This window comes from Procambarus clarkii, chromosome 66 (genome assembly GCF_040958095.1).
Source record: "Procambarus clarkii isolate CNS0578487 chromosome 66, FALCON_Pclarkii_2.0, whole genome shotgun sequence".
Lineage (NCBI taxonomy): Eukaryota > Metazoa > Arthropoda > Malacostraca > Decapoda > Cambaridae > Procambarus > Procambarus clarkii.
Window position 1 is genome coordinate 28,617,021 of NC_091215.1, and position 17,781 is coordinate 28,634,801.

The 17,781-nt window shown below is 45.0% G+C and overlaps 1 protein-coding gene across 1 annotated transcript in view; it reads left to right on the forward strand.

Annotated features, from left to right (window-relative positions):
* The first annotated feature begins 428 nt into the window (after positions 1-428).
* LOC123769194 (zwei Ig domain protein zig-8) overlaps positions 429-17,781 on the forward strand; it is a 166,183-nt gene continuing 148,830 nt past the window's right edge. The window contains exon 1 of the mRNA XM_069310011.1: positions 429-998. The gene's annotated coding sequence lies outside the window, so the exon portion shown is untranslated. The remainder of the gene's footprint in view (positions 999-17,781) is intronic.

Here is a 17,781-nt window from a genome sequence, read left to right on the forward strand (position 1 = left end):
GTTTATCTCACCTTCCCTCACCTTCCCTACCCTCTCCTCCAGCCCTTACCTTCAGTCTGGCTTTACACTACCACCTAGATACCAACACTTAGTATATAAATCACAGTAGACAACCACACCCAAACAGTAGACAACCACACACAAACAGTAGACAACCACACACAAACAGTAGACAACCACACACAAACAACAAACAGTAACCCAGGCCTCAGGACTACCAACAACCACTCTCCAATATTAACTTCAAACAAACTATCTAACAATCGGAGAAGATTTGCACAGCCTGACGCAATAGACTAATAAAAAAAACTAAAAACAGTTTTTAAATTAGCTCACGAGAAAATATAAACCTCTTAACCTTTTAAAAACCCTATGTAAATTACCTCAGATAAAAAAAATCTATATTTTTAAAGACCAGAAACAACTAAAACCTGAAGGGACACTTTTTTATGCAAAATATTTTGCATTGTATAACATAGAAATTGAAAAAAAAAAGTAATTTTACTTCATATTTAATCGCGTGCGGTACGATCGCCGCCGGCAGCGGAGGTAATCGTGCCGCCGGCAGCGCGGGGAAAGATGGTGTCCGTCAGCCCAACTTTCAACGTCTCAGTCGGTGAGTGGACGCCGCGCGTGTCGTATCTCCTCCTCCTTCTACCCCCGCTGCTCGCTCCATGTGGCGCGTTGATGCTGCCTGTTCAATGGTGTTCACCCGTGCGGAGCTGGCTTGCTCGTGGCGTCATGTTCAGTAGTTCCGCTTTAGTGAGATCATTTGTAAATTATACGGAACATAACGCGAAAGTGGAAAGTTTCTGAAACTAATGTGTTTTATTGAAATTTCTAATGAGCATTGAATGCTTTTAAAGAAAATAACCAATTAATTCAATCAATTAACAATAAAATATATTTATCTACCTAACCTAACCTAAAAATAAATTACACTCAAGATAACCACACAAAGAAACATTACCAAGATATCAATCCATCAGTGATAACAGGTAGGCCATAAAAAAAAATCCAGTTAATAATCCATTCAAACGTCAACATTAACACAAAATTCCCGGGAATTAAGTTTCGCTAATCCTCGCCGTAAGAGAGGAGCGAAATTTTATCGCTGTCAACAGTAAAGAATTCACCACTGAGGGTTGGAGTGGGGAAAAAAAGAGCCTTATGTTCCTCTGAGAATAGGGGTGATTTTAGCGTGGACTGCTGAAGACAATGGTCCAATTTTTGAAGGATTAGGGATCTCTTATCTCTGCGAATTGGAATGTCTTAAAGACCTTTAACTTCTGTGTCGCGTATGTGGTCATGTGAGATGTTTATGTTGGGGTATGTGGTGGTATAAAAACTATAGAGTTATCGATTGATATCAAGCTTGATAACCAAATTGTTGGAACAGGGCACTCTGGATAAACACACACATTCTCAAGAATGGATAGTTAGCTATCCTTCAATACTACTAATAGCTTGATGGGGAATAGGATATGAGGATAACATGGGGACGGAGTACACCAATGGTATCCAACTCCCGGGACCAACAGGATTCGAACCCTGACCTGTGTGAGGCCAAGCTGTACCCACCAAACCACTGGAGATGATTGGATAGTTGAGACAGATCAACTCAAAAATATATATCTCAACTACAAGGAAAATGACTGGCTGGATAACCAATGATTGTACCCAAACAAGTGATGTCACACCAATGATTGTACCCAAACAATGATGCCAAACCAATGATTGTACCCAAACAATGATGCCAAACCAGTGATTGTACCCAAACAATGATGTCACACCAATGATTGTACCCAAACAATGATGCCAAACCAGTGATTGTACCCAAACAATGATGCCAAACCAATGATTGTACCCAATTTAAGAACTACAAGAAATATGAAAAACCAACAATGGAAAATATATATAAACCCAACTATGCCCATGCCTATCTATAGACAAAACAGAAACCTAACAATTTCAAGGCCTAAGGATGATATAAAATCCGGTTACTAACGATATAGAAACCCATCAATTCATACGATAGATATTGAACTGAAAACACCTAAACGGATAAAGATGGATAAAGATCACAGAGGGAACATAGAGAATCCACTTTAGAAACCTTCGTTACCAATCCACCGTAGAAACTTTCGTTACCAATCCACTTTAGAAACCCTTAACAATCCACTGTAGAAACCCTTGTTACCAATCCACTTTAGAAACCCTCGTTAACAATCCACTTTAGAAACCTTCGTTACCAATCCACTTTAGAAACCCTCGTTAACAATCCACTGTAGAAACCCTCGTTACCAATCCACTGTAGAAACCCTCGTTACCAATCCACTTTAGAAACCCTCGTTACCAATCCACTGTAGAAACCCTCGTTACCAATCCACTTTAGAAACCCTCGTTACCAATCCACTTTAGAAACCCTCGTTAACAATCCACTGTAGAAACCCTCGTTACCAATCCACTGTAGAAACCCTCGTTACCAATCCACTTTAGAAACCCTCGTTACCAATCCACTTTAGAAACCCTCGTTAACAATCCACTTTAGAAACCTTCGTTACCAATCCACTTTAGAAACCCTCGTTACCAATCCACTGTAGAAACCCTCGTTACCAATCCACTGTAGAAACCCTCGTTACCAATCCACTGTAGAAACCTTCGTTACCAATCCCTCTGTACTCACACGAGACCGGAACTGAGAACAATTTCAGAATTCAAATCCTGTAAACGATTCGAAATTAATTGAAACCGCTAAACCAATATTGAGCCAGATAAGACGCGATTGTTGGTATGGGGAGATTGGGAGATTGTGGGATAGTAGGAATGCTCGTTCGAGGCGCTGAGGACTTGAAATTGTTATTGTGGGGGTTTGTGGGATTCTGGTATAGCCCTCAAGCGAGAGGATGATGAGGGGGGGGGGGGGTATTGATGAATTATGGTACCGCTTGAGGGCTTGATCAAGTGGTGGGTAGAAATAGGATTGTGGGATTGTGTTAAGAGAGAGAAAACGACAAGCGGAAACGATTTGGGATTTTGTTTAATGGGGTTTAGTAGCGTTGGTTTGTGTGTGAAAGTTGCGCTTGAACAGTATACATATGAATATTCGGGTGTTGGTATACATGTGAATATTCCGGTGTTGGTATACATATGAATAACACGGTGTTGGTATACATGTGAATATTCAGGTGTTGGTATACATGTGAATATTCAGGTGTTGGTATACATATGAATAACACGGTGTTGGTATACATGTGAATATTCAGGTGTTGGTATACATGTGAATATTCTGGTGTTGGTATACATGTGAATATTCTGGTGTTGGTATACATGTGAATATTCTGGTGTTGTATACATGTGAATATTCCGGTGTTGGTATACATGTGAATATTACGGTGTTGGTATACATGTGAATATTCTGGTGTTGGTATACATGTGAATATTCTGGTGTTGGTATACATGTGAATATTCCGGTGTTGGTATACATGTGAATATCCCGGTGTTGGTATACATGTGAATATTACGGTGTTGGTATACATGTGAATATTCTGGTGGTGGTATACATGTGAATATTACGGTGTTGGTATACATGTGAATATTCTGGTGTTGGTATACATGTGAATATTCTGGTGTTGGTATACATGTGAATAATACGGTGTTGGTATACATGTGAATATTATGGTGTTGGTATACATGTGAATATTCCGGTGTTGGTATACATGTGAATATTCCGGTGTTGGTATACATGTGAATTTTCTGGTGTTGGTATACATGTGAATATTCTGGTGTTGGTATACATGTGAATATTCTGGTGTTGGTATACATGTGAATATTCTGGTGTTGGTATACATATGAATATTACGGTGTTGGTATACATATGAATATTACGGTGTTGGTATACATGTATACATATGAATATTCCGGTGTTTACAAGTACAACATCCTCTGTCTGTCTGTCTGTCTGTCTGTCTGTCTGTCTGTCTGTCTGTCTGTCTGTCTGTCTGTCTGTCTGTCTGTCTCTGTCTCTCTCTCTTACTTTCTCTCTCTCAGGAAATAAATAACATTACGAAACACTGAACATTTTGCTGGACACTCTACGGATAACAAACTCCCAATTTCAATCTTCATGATTATCGGAGGGGGTCGCTATAAATGCCGATATTTCTTAAACGATGGCATTGGGGTCGACCTCAATTGGCCTATGACACTCACAAACCCCCAGTGTGTCATCTTGGAAAGTCATATGGGGCATCATATCCCAAGTATCTGGCCTCCTTCTTTGGACAGAAAGACATTCAATTTTACTGACAGATTCTAGTGAAGATATATATGAATACTCCAGTGTTACTAATACATAAATACTTCATTATCCTTGTTGTATGATACACTAGGACGGCTGTATGTTTCCCTTACTGTATGATGATCCTGAGACTGTTGTATGTTGACATAAATACACGGATAGAGCCACGCCAACACCCACAGAGCTCCTCCAACACCCACAGAGCCACAACAACACCCACAGAGCCACACCAACACCCACAGAGCCACAACAACACCCCACAGAGCCACACCAACACCCCACAGAGCTACACCAACACCCCACAGAGCCTCACCAACACCCACAGAGCCTCACCAACACCCACAGAGCCACAACAACACCCACAGAGCCTCACCAACACCCACAGAGCCTCACCAACACCCAGAGCCTCACCAACACCCACAGAGCCTCACCAACATCCACAGAGCCACACCAACGCCCACAGAGCCACACCAACACACAGAGCCACACCAACACACACAGAGCGACACCAACATCCACAGAGCCTCACCAACACCCACAGAGCCACACCCACAGAGCCTCACCAACACCCCCAGAGCCTCACCAACACCCACAGAGCCTCACCAACACCCACAGAGCCACAACAACATCCACAGAGCCTCACCAACACCCACAGAGCCACAACAACACCCACAGAGCCTCACCAACACCCACAGAGCCTCACCAACACCCACAGAGCCTCACCAACACCCACAGAGCCACACCAACACCCACAAAGCCTCACCAACTCCCACAGAGCTTCTCCAACACCCACAGAGCTCCACCAACACCCACAGAGCTCCACCAACACCCACAGAGCTCCACCAACACCCACAGAGCTCCACCAACACCCACAGAGCCACACCAACACCCATCTATCACCAATGCGGCACCGTGAACGTACTCTAGGCAACGCCCCTTTCAGACGCAGTAAAATGCATTAAGTCGATACAATAGACTCACAACCTTGTAAAATGTAGCCAGGCACTTTGTCACGGGCGGGACCTGCCGTCTGACGCCGTGGCCCAGGACCCACCACCCCCAGAACACTGCAAGAACACTGGAAGAACACTGGAAGAACACTGGAAGAACACCGCCAGGGGACAAGTCTCTTTCTTGCTTTCTGATGTTTCTTCTAATTTTCTAATGTTTGATACATTTTACTAGAAAACTGGGGTTCTTTAGGCTTGGAAACCGTGTTTATCTATAATTCCTATTTTTCGAGTCTTTTTCCGTAAGACTTCGTGTTGAGTAGTAGAGATTTGTCTCAATTTAGTTTTCCAATCTTTCAACCAACCAATCTATCGACTGGTTCTGTTGTCTTGGGCAAATTGAAGCAAGTGCCATCATATTATATAAAAAGTTGTTAGTTAATCGACACACACACACACACACACACAGACACACACACACACACACACACACACACACACACACACACACACACACACACACACACACACACACACCCTTACAATGGTGTCAACAACTGATGTTACTGAACAGAAAACTGAAGCATCTCGGGCCCGACCCAGTGGAGCCCATATGAGCAGTAGAACCAGCAGATGGACGCTACCGCAAACGACCAATTGGCGCTGGTAACGAGCGACTGGTGATGGAAACGAGCTCTGTTGGGGGGAATGCTAACGAGCCCAAGTTATTGGCAGTTAGCTCGTTAGGAAAATGGTGTACACAGTGTAGCAGAGAAAGGCAAGGTCGTAGGCCGATTATTCTTGGGTCTGTTGGGCCAAGATGGCGGGTCTGGGCCACGGCTGCCAACCCTACAGTCACTTCTGGGCCACGGCTGCCAACCCTACAGTCTCACCTGGGGCCACGGCTGCCAACCCTACAGTCTCACCTGAGCCACGGCTGCCAACCCTACAGTCTCACCTGAGCCACGGCTGCCAACCCTACAGGTGGTGACAATGGCGCCAAAGTGAGAGGAGTCGGACGCCGGACAAATGACAGCTGGAAAGTGAGAGGAAGTTACCGAGTTCGTAGAGAAAAAAACTGGGAACAAACAAGAATAATGCCAAAGCAGTCGAGTTAAACAGTCCCCGTGAACCTCTGATGAAGATGGCGGCGTCTCTTGGTCTTGGCTAAGAGGATCACTGGTCTTGGCTAAGAGGACCACTGGTCTTGGCTAAGAGGATCACTGGTCTTGGCTAAGAGGATCACTGGTCTTGGCTAAGAGGATCACTGGTCTTGGCTAAGCGGACCACTGGTCTTTGCTAATAGTGCTCCTCTTGACTGGAGTTTTCTTCTCATTTCTTACTCTACAGCTCAAGACTGACACTTCCTAAATGATTGCTGAACTTCGGGACGTTGAGAAATATATCTTTAACAAGGTGTACTTCCCTGATTGTACTTACCTAATGTACTGACCTCCTTGCACTTACCTAGTTGTACTTATCTAGTTGTATTTACCTATTTGTATTTACTAAACTGTACTTTCCTAGATGTATACAGGGTTGAGAAATGTATCTTTAAACAAGGTATATTTTCCTAGTTGTACTTACCTAATGGACTTACTTGTGCTTCTGTAGTGTAACTTACCTATTTGTACCTGCCTAGTTGTTCTTTCTAGTTGTGCTTCCCAAGTTGTACTTCCCTAGTTGTATTTACCTAGATGTACTTCCCTACTGTACTTCAAGGTGTACTGAGAGGTCTGTGTCCATGCACAGTGTGTACAAACGCTGTGCTCTCAGAGCCTCTGGTTCTTCTCTGTTCCGGTACAGGTTTGTCACAACACACCTCCCTCAGGTGTGGTTCCATGTGTGGGGGCGAGTCTCTGCACTGTCTTGTGTGTGTACTCATCTAATTGTGCTTGCGAGGGTTGAGCTTTGGATCTTGAGTCCCGCCTCTCAACTGTCAATCAACTGGTGTACAGGTTCCTGAGCCTATTGGGCTCTATCATATCTACACTTGAAACTGTGTATGGAGTCAGCCTCCACCACATCACTCCCCCATGTGTGTGTGTGTGTGTGTGTGTGTGTGTGTGTGTGCGTGCGTGTGTGTGTGTGTGTGTGTGTGCGTGCGTGCGTGCGTGCGTGCGTGCGTGCGTGCGTGTGTGTGTGTGTGTGTGTGTGTGTGTGTGTGTGTGTGTGTGTGGCTCTTATACCTAAGCCTGGGACACCAAGACATGGAGGAGACATTGAACACGGAACTAAGCCTGAGACGTTTACCTCAAGACGTGTGGAGCTCCCCGGAGCGTTCTCCGGAAATTTATGGAGATATTCGTCAGAAATGTGAGGTAAAACTGCACCGGAACAGCCCACCGGTTGATGTATGTCGCAGATGAGTTCCATCCTCCGTTACTGATGCCGCCTTGGCCCGACACCTTGTGTGATGACGGAGTTTGACTCCGTTACTGATGCCGCCTTGGCCCGACACCTTGTGTGATGACGGAGTTTGACTCCGTTACTGATGCTGCCTTGTTCTGATACCTTGTGTGATGACGGAGTTTGGCTCCGTTTCTGACGCTGCTTTGGTCCGACACCTTGTGTGATGACGGAGTTTGGCTCCGTTACTGATGCTGCCTTGGCCTGATACCTTGTGGGTCGAGGGCGGAGCGCGGGAAGCTCCGTTACTGATGCTGCCCTGTCCTGACGCCTATGCAGACACAAACATACATAAATACCTACAAATACACTTATACTCATGCATAGTATCCCAATAATCAACATACATTCATCTCCTTACATATACATACACATGTCTACGTACATGTATGCATGTACAAAACAAATTACAACCGCCTACCTATACATTCAATGCCTGTAGTGAATGTACAGGTGATTGAATGTGTAGATAAACATTCAATCACCTGCATACCTAGTAATTTATACCTAACGTTGGTGTATTTTGGCCCTTGTTAGATTCTGGCTGACCGGATATGCCTTCTTGGCTCTAGCTGGCTGGCTGGCTGGCTGGCTGGCTGGCTGGCTGGCTGGCTGGCTGTCTGGCTGGGTAGTAGCTGGCTGGGTAGTAGCTGGCTGGATAGTAGCTGGCTGACTGGCTGGCTGGCTGGCTGGCTGGCTGGCTGGCTGGCTGGCTGTCTGGCTGGCTGGCTGGCTGGCTGGCTGGCTGGCTGGCTGGCTGGTTGGCTGGCTGGCTGACTGGCTGGCTGACTGGCTGGCTGACTTTGAGTTCGACTCTCTCCCCTCCCCATCACCACAGCGGTGAAGGGGTGAAAACTGACAGTTTACAAATTGGTACAAAATAGGCTTGTGTATGACAGGAAATTCCACCAATCACGCTAGAAATACGTGCTGTTATTTATTGCATAACGTGGGAGGGCTCCACTCCCACTGTGGGCGGCTCCCAATCACTGTGGGCGGCTCCCACTCTCACTGTGGGCGGCTCCCACTCACTGTGGGCGGCTCCCACTCACTGTGGGCGGCTGCCAGTCACTGTGGGCGGCTCCCACTCTCACTGTGGGCGGCTCCACCCATTTTCCTACAATGCTTCTACTTAAACCAACTGTTTGACCGAACGTTCAAAAACGGACTGTTGAAGCGAACAATGTACACGTTATAAACAATAAATTTTGTAGAGGGCATGAAAATAGGCCAAACCTCAAATAAAAAATTTCACAGGCCTAGTATAGTACATATATGTACTACATTAGGCCTAAAATGGTGTATTGTAGGCCTAGTATTGCTTGGTTAGAGTCTTCAAATGTTTTCTTCCCCCTTACTAGTGTGCCTAAGAACTTGGACTGGACGGTAGAGCGACGGTCTCGCTTCATGCAGGTCGGCGTTACAATCCCCGACCGTCCACAAGTGGTTGGGCACCATTCCTTCCCTCCGTCCCATCCCAAATCCTTATCCTGACCCCTTCCCAGTGCTATATGGTCCTAAATGCTTACACTGCTTTCTTCTTGATAACTAATTTACCTTCTTGTATATCTTGTTGAGTAATTCAGTTGTATGACACGTCAACATTGGTGTGGTTCAACCGTTCACTTTTGTACGTTCAATCATAAGAATTTGAGCCTAGCATACTGATCCATACTTGACACAAATTAACACCAGATACACAGATTCCAACTTTGTTCATCAGTTCATAATGAATACATCAGAATGTTAATTTAAACTTGTTCAAAAGAGTTGTTCATCTGTGTAGTTTGAACCAGTAGGACCAAAGTGGTGATCCTCCCCGCCCTTAAGTAAACTCAATGCACTTTTCTTACCAATTCATCTCAGTCTTGAAACATTTGACATCATTGAGGAACTTGAGAAAAGTTTTCAAGTGGATAAGTGGGGGCTCATTGACCGGCTTAAGGAGAGAAAATGGACTTAAGTTCATTCTCAGGTTGACGTTCGAGTCCATTTAAGGAGAAGCATTTTGTGAAGGATTTGAGTGCTATTTTGGGGCGAATGTGAGGGGAGAGAGAGAGAGAGAGAGAGAGAGAGAGAGAGAGAGAGAGAGAGAGAGAGAGAGAGAGAGAGAGAGAGAGAGAGAGAGAGAGAGAGAGAGACAGAGAGAGAGAGAGAGAGAGAGAGAGGCAGACAGACAAAGACAGAGAAAGAGAGGCAAAGAAAGATAGACAGCGAGAACTCTCCTCTCTCTCTCTCTCTCTCTCTCTCTCTCTATATATATATATATATATATATATATATATATATATATATATATATATATATATATATATATATTTATATATATATATATACATTTTCACACATCAAATCTATATATATATTCAATTACATTTCCTCTCAAAACAATACACTCAAACATCACCCATAAAACTCTACCCCATAAGGCTCTTTATCCCGTGCGTGACGCACCTCATCACGCCGGCTAAGGCAATCACACATCCACTCCCAACCACCAGTATGATTTATTTATAAATTGGTGACGATGTTATACAGTCGGGTGTAATTGAATCCCTTTGTTGAGAGGAGGTGTCGTGGCTGGTCCCACGGGAACCCAAGCCAGGGGCCCCCAAACGGGAACCGAAGCCGGGGCCCAGAACCTGAACCCGACTAGGGAACACTAACGCGGGCCCTTAAAGAGGACTGTCAGCACTGGAGCCGACTGGAGAAATATGATAGTTTGGGCTTTTTGGAGTTGGCTGTTTTGGCTTGTTTTCTGTATCTATTTTACTGTTGGTGTTGGAGGGAAGGAGTGGAGGGAAGGAGTGGAGGGAAGGAGTGGAGGGAAGGAGTGGAGGGAAGGAGTGGAGGGAAGGAGTGGAGGGGTGGTAAAGAACGTGGAGGGCGGTTAAGAGAAGGGTGGAGGGGACAGTGCCCGGCAGTGTCCTCCGGGAAGTAGCTGACAGTGCCCCCACTAGAGAAGGGCTGGATGAGTGTCCTGGCCCTCAGGACCAGCTCCCCGCGTCAAGTGCCCGTGAAATACGAGAGTTTGTGTGTGACAGTGACGAGGTGAGGGATACGAACCTGGGCCATGGATCGCTATCTGGAGGTAGCATTTACGCAACCAACTTATGAAGCCTGTATTATCTTTCCTTGTACCTGTACATCTGTAAGACGTTCGCCTGGCGTTTCGCGAGCGCTTTGTCCTAGGTTCGTATCCTGGCCGGGGAGGATTGACTGGGCGCCAATCCTTAACTGTAGCCCCTGTTCACCCAACAGTAAAATAGATACCTGGTTGTTAAACGATTTGGCGGGTCGTATTCCAGGGAACATAGGCTTAAGAACTTGCAATTAAGAAAGATTAAGTATATAAATACAAAAATAAAAAATGATGGTGGCTTTGTTTACACTTACTAAACACTTTACAAGTTTGGCAACTTCCCAACTCAAGGACCCCGGGACTATAAAACTGTTTGACATCAACAAAATAGCCAGAATTCGATGAGAGAGAGTTAGAGGTTTCGCAAGTGCTTGTGTTAATACTTGATGTGTCGCGGCCTAGCCCCATCCTGGCCTGCCCAACCGTTCCCAGGACTGGAGGCGAGGCATGACGACCTTCTCCAGCCTGGCGCGTACGGAAACTCGATTAATTTGCATGTTCTAACCCTGCGCCCCCCACTTGGCGCAACGCAATTTTCTGCGCTACGTTAATTCCATTATAGAGGAGACCCGCTACTGCTAGTGCGTGAGTTATTTTATGGTTATAGCTGAGTGGGTGGTGGTGGGGTGGTAGTGTGGGGTGGTAGTGTGGTGGTGGGGCGTTAGGGTAGTAGTGGTAGTGGTAGTGGTGGTGGGTGGTGTTGGGGTGGTAGTGTGGTGGTGGGGCGTTAGGGTGGTAGTGGTGGTGGGTGGTGGTGATTACAGGGGGGTGGTTGATGAGGTCTAACACTTTATGCTCCGCCTACCAGCCTTGTTAAACCTGTAACGTTATAATTGAACTACTCTAACGTTTAAATTCTTTGTAGAATCTGGTCCTTCAGGTTGTGATGTGGAGGTGGCTTCTACAACCTCTTCTTTCAGTAAATTCCACGTGTTGACTACCCATTATTGGTAGGAGAACTTCCTTATGTTTCAATTCATTTGCGATTCCAGCTTTCACTAATGTCCTCTCGTTTTAGTTTGTCTCAAGTTTAAGAGATCTTTCATGTCCACCTTGTTTATTCATCTGAGTATCTTGTATGTAGTGATCAAATCCTCTCTGTTTCTTCTCTCCTCCAAGATTGTAATGTCTGGTTCCCTTAACCAATCTTCATAGCTTAGCCCCCCTCTTAGCCCTGATAAAAATCTTATTGCAAACCTCTCTACTTTTTCAATTTTAATTTTCATGATTCACAAGGTGCTCATTCTAGGACTCATCACAGAATACCAGAAGCTAGCGACAGTTCTACCCACCACAGAACGCAAGAACAGACAGTTTCAGACCCACAGCAGAACGCTAAGAGCAAGATCCACCACAGAACGCAAGAACCAACAGACAGTTTCAGACCCACAGCAGAACGCTGAGACTAAGACCTGTCGCAGAAAGCAAGAAACACGAGACAGTGCCAGACCCGTCGCCCGCACCCGTACCAACCTGCCTAAACAATTAACTGGAGGGTGCTGGACAAGACACAGCTGTTAAAGGGCTATTCACGCAGAAGATGAAGTCCCAGAGACTTAGGGAGCCTTTAGTCTCCTGCAGTAGCACACACACACACACACACACACACACACACACACACACACACACACGAAGGCAGCAGTGGAGCTGTTAGCTCGGGGGGTGTGAGCAGTCTGTCAGCCACTCAGTATATTGAGTTCTTCACCTCTGTACAATTAGCTTCAACTCTAACAACCTCCTGCCTAACCACCTGAGCTGAACGATAGAGCTTGCAGGGGTGGCGCCCAATCTCTGCCCGTCCAAGTGCTTGGAAACCATTCCTTTGCTCTGTCCTATTCTAAATCCTTATAGTCAAATCCCTTCCAAATGGCATATAATCTTAATGGATTAGTGTTTTATACCTACCGACCTAAACCCCACCAACCCACCTATAGCGGTTTAGGTCCGGGTCTCCGGCGGCCGGAGACCCGGACCTGATGGCGGTCTCCTGATGGGTTCTCCATCGCGTTATGGTGGGCAGGTTCTCCACGAAGTATGGCTACCAATATTACGGTGGCCTAGACTAATGGTAGGTGTTTATCTATATAAATCAGGCGCACTCTTACCGAGGGGCGCTGGAGGGGGAAGAGCAGGTAAGGGAGAGAGGGGGAGAGGAGGGAAGGAGGGAAGGAGAGGAGGGCAATGGGACAGAAGTAGGTGGGAAAGGATATTATTGGAAACTCAGTTCTCATTGTTTTATGTAACATGTCTGACACAGTTAATTGTCTTTGCACAAAGTGTGGGAGGGGAGATGGGAGGGAAAGTAGGAGGGAAAGTGGGAGGGAAGGAAGGTGGAAAAGACAGGAAAATGTCATAGTGACCGATATTTATATGTGATGTGTCAAGATAATACTCCAGGCTTTGATGGAGAGCTTAACTGAGGGAGAGAGATAGAGGGCGAGAGAGAGAGGGAGAGAGAGAGAGAGAGAGAGAGAGAGAGAGAGAGAGAGAGAGAGAGAGAGAGAGATAGAGGGCGAGAGAGAGAGAGAGAGAGAGAGAGAGAGAGAGAGAGAGAGAGAGAGAGAGAGAGAGAGGGCGAGAGAGAGAGAGAGAGAGAGAGAGAGAGAGAGAGAGAGAGAGAGAGAGAGAGAGAGAGAGAGAGAGAGAGAGAGAGAGAGAGAGAGAGAGAGAGAGAGAGGGCGAGAGAGAGAGAGATAGAGGGCGAGAGAGAGAGAGAGAGAGAGAGAGAGAGAGAGAGAGAGAGAGAGAGAGAGAGAGAGAGAGAGAGAGAGAGAGAGAGAGAGAGAGAGAGAGAGAGATTACAGACTACATAAACGTCCCTCCACGCGCTGATCAGTTCACCCTCCAACAGCTACTCCTCCAGGAGGTCCTCCTCCAAGAGGTCCTCCTCGACGAGTCAATATACCCACCTCCTCCTCGACGGTAAATAATGACCTCATCAAACTAACTTCACCAACTTCTTACTCCACGACAAATATTGTCGAACCACCTAAACCTTTCTTAAATTTATCGAACGTTTCTGTGGAGGAATGTTATATATATTTTCTAAATACATTATATTGAATTAGAGTATATTTTTTGGTATGTGTGATGTACAAGGGAGGGGGAGTTTATATATATATATAAACATAATGTCTCTAGGTGTTTTTCTGTCTGAGGTTTGAGGCCCGACGCTTGTGATAGTCTCACACGACTTTCACATATGACGTGTGTGGGGTAAGGGAGTGTTACCATAGGCCAGTAGAGTGGTCAGCCCAAGTGAAATGTTTTAAGAAATATTGGCAAATATAGAGCCCCCCCTATATGTGATTTTTCAGGGGTTCTTCTAAATATTGTTTACGTTTCTTATACAATTGCTTAGCATTTCTAGTGCATCGTAGTAATAACTTTTTTATGAGACAAGGAGAGGAGGGGAGGGGAGGGGGGAGGGTCCAAGGTGGAGAGCGAAGGAGGGACTTAAGGGGTAATGCGCAGGACTCTTAATTCAGTGGCCCGGGTTCGATTCTCGTCCCAGGCAGAAACAAATGGGCAAAATTTCTTTCACCCTGAATGCCCCTGTTACCTAGCAGTAAATAGACACCTGGGAGTTAGACAGCTGTCACGGGCTGCTTCCTGGGGGGGGGAAATTAGTTAGTAATTAGTAACAGTTGATTAACAGTTGAGAAGCAAGCCGAAGGAGGATCAACCCCCCGCAAGTACAACTAGGTGAATACAACTAGATGAATACACACTACAGAATACCACAAGACTTTGTTTTGAATTCCTCTTGATCCTATTAATTTCAACTTATAATTCCCAGCATAAACAACATCATTTAAGTTTTAAAAAGTCATACTCAGAAGCGAACAAAGAAAAAAAGCCTTCAGTTCTAACGAGTTGACGGGCGTAATGGGGTGATCGAGTCGTTAATCTGGGCCTTTTGCAGGGGGTGTACCAGCGTACTCCAGGCTAGTAGGATAGTTAGAGGGAGAATCACCATTACCTGCCGGGAGTAGAATGTTGTCTTAGGTGAGGAGGCCAAGGAAGTTGGATTCAGCAGTTCAGAAAAAGATTTCGATATCCTGATCCCTTACCCACCCTCACCCACACACCCACCCTCACCCACACACCCACCCTCATCCACACCCACACTCATCCACACCCACACTGATCCACACCCACACTCATCCACACCCACACCCTGTCAACTTTAAACGCATCCATCATGCATGAGTTACCTTAAATAGTCATTGCATGCCTGAGTCTGCATGTAATGAGATAAACCAATTTCTCTCTACTTCCCCTGTTATTGTGTGTGATGCCCTGTCATGGATATGTTGTTTAGTGATGCCCGGTTTAAAGGACTGGAGCTGATAATTAGACTGGTCTGACTGGAGTGTAATGGGAATAATTATTTCAAAGGTATTGGAATTAGGATGCAAATCATTCATTTCTTGCATGCGTGTTGTAACACACACACACACACACACACACACACACACACACACACACACACACACACACACACACACACACACACACACACACACACACACACACAGCTTCAAATGTATATGTGATGCTATACAGGAAGTCAATAAAACACTCTATAACACACATACAGCTACACGAGCACAAATACATTATACAACAATGCCAGTTCTGAAGTATACATTTAATAATATTTTGTTCATAACGTCAAGGGGAAAATTAATTTCCTTTTTTATTTACAAATGTGAATTTTTCACATATTAATTCAATATAACAGGGATTTTATATCCCTGTTTATATCTCCTTTCCTCATATCCCTGATCCCAGGATCTGGGATATGAGGACAAGGAGCTGGGATATGAGGACAAGGAGCTGGGATATGAGGACAAGGAGCTGGGATATGAGGACAAGGAGCTAGGCTATGAGAACAAGGAGCTGGGATATGAGAACAAGGAGCTGGGATATGTGGACAAGGAGCTAGGCTATGAGGACAAGGAGCTGGATATGGAGAGAGGGAACGGTGTCCAACCAACTGGACCTTCAGGGGATCGAACGCGGACTTGCAAGAAGAGAATACGTCGCTGTACCGAGTAGACCAGGTATTTAGGTCAGGGTGTTCAACGTGTATTTTTTTATGATGATTATAATGACATAAAAGATAAAACTTATCTTTATTTTTTATGTATTTTCAAAATGTTATTTTTTTACGAACCATTGCATGTTGCATGATTGAAAGAAAAAGTAATTTATATATATATATATATATATATATATATATATATATATATATATATATATATATATATATATATATATATGTCGTACCTAATAGCCAGAACGCACTTCTCAGCCTACTATTCAAGGCCCAATTTGCCTAATAAGCCAAGTTTTCATGAATTAATGTTTTTTCGTCTACCTAACCTACCTAACCTAACCTAACCTAGCTTTTTTTGGCTACCTAACCTAACCTTACCTATAAATATAGGTTAGGTTAGGTTAGGTAGGGTTGGTTAGGTTCGGTCATATATCTACGTTAATTTTAACTCAAATAAAAAAAAATTGACCTCATACATAGAGAAAAGGGTTGCTTTATCATTTCATAAGAAAAAAATTATAGTAAATATATTAATTCAGGAAAACTTGGCTTATTAGGCAAATCGGGCCTTGAATAGTAGGCTGAGAAGTGAGTTCTGGCTACTAGGTACGACATATATATATATATATATATATATATATATGCGAACAAGCCTGAATGGTCCCCAGGACAATATGCAACTGAATTGCAACTAGTTATATATATATATATATATATATATATATATATATATATATATATATATATATATATACACACAAGTTAATGTGAAGTAGTGTTATTAAGAGAGGCCACAGGTCACGCCGTTCGACTCCCCCTTAACTCTTTCGAAGAAAATTTCAAGTTATTTAAATTAAAACTTGGACTGGAGATTTACGAGAGTCATCTGAGAAAAGTTTTGTTTTTTATTATCTCCACTATGAAGTCAGGAGCCTAGTGATGAAGTCAGGAGCCTGGTGATGAAGTCAGGAGTCTGGTGATGAAGTCAGGGGTCTGGTGATGAAGTCAGGGGTCTGGTGATGAAGTCAGGAGTCTGGTGATGAAGTCAGGAGTCTGGTGATGAAGTCAGGGGTCTGGTGATGAAGTCAGGAGCCTAGTGATGAAGTCAGGAGCCTGGTGATGAAGTCAGGAGTCTGGTGATGAAGTCAGGAGCCTAGTGATGAAGTCAGGAGCCTGGTGATGAAGTCAGGAGCCTGGTGATGAAGTCAGGAGCCTGGTGATGAAGTCAGGAGCCTAGTGATGAAGTCAGGGGTCTGGTGATGAAGTCAGGAGCCTAGTGATGAAGTCAGGGGTCTGGTGATGAAGTCAGGAGCCTGGTGATGAAGTCAGGAGTCTGGTGATGAAGTCAGGGGTCTGGTGATGAAGTCAGGAGTCTGGTGATGAAGTCAGGAGCCTAGTGATGAAGTCAGGAGCCTGGTGATGAAGTCAGGGGTCTGGTGATGAAGTCAGGGGTCTGGTGATGAAGTCAGGAGCCTGGTGATGAAGTCAGGGGTCTGGTGATGAAGTCAGGGGTCTGGTGATGAAGTCAGGAGTCTGGTGATGAAGTCAGGAGCCTAGTGATGAAGTCAGGAGCCTGGTGATGAAGTCAGGGGTCTGGTGATGAAGTCAGGGGTCTGGTGATGAAGTCAGGAGTCTGGTGATGAAGTCAGGGGTCTGGTGATGAAGTCAGGGGTCTGGTGATGAAGTCAGGAGCCTAGTGATGAAGTCAGGAGCCTGGTGATGAAGTCAGGAGTCTGGTGATGAAGTCAGGGGTCTGGTGATGAAGTCAGGAGTCTGGTGATGAAGTCAGGGGTCTGGTGATGAAGTCAGGAGTCTGGTGATGAAGTCAGGGGTCTGGTGATGAAGTCAGGGGTCTGGTGATGAAGTCAGGAGTCTGGTGATGAAGTCAGGGGTCTGGTGATGAAGTCAGGAGTCT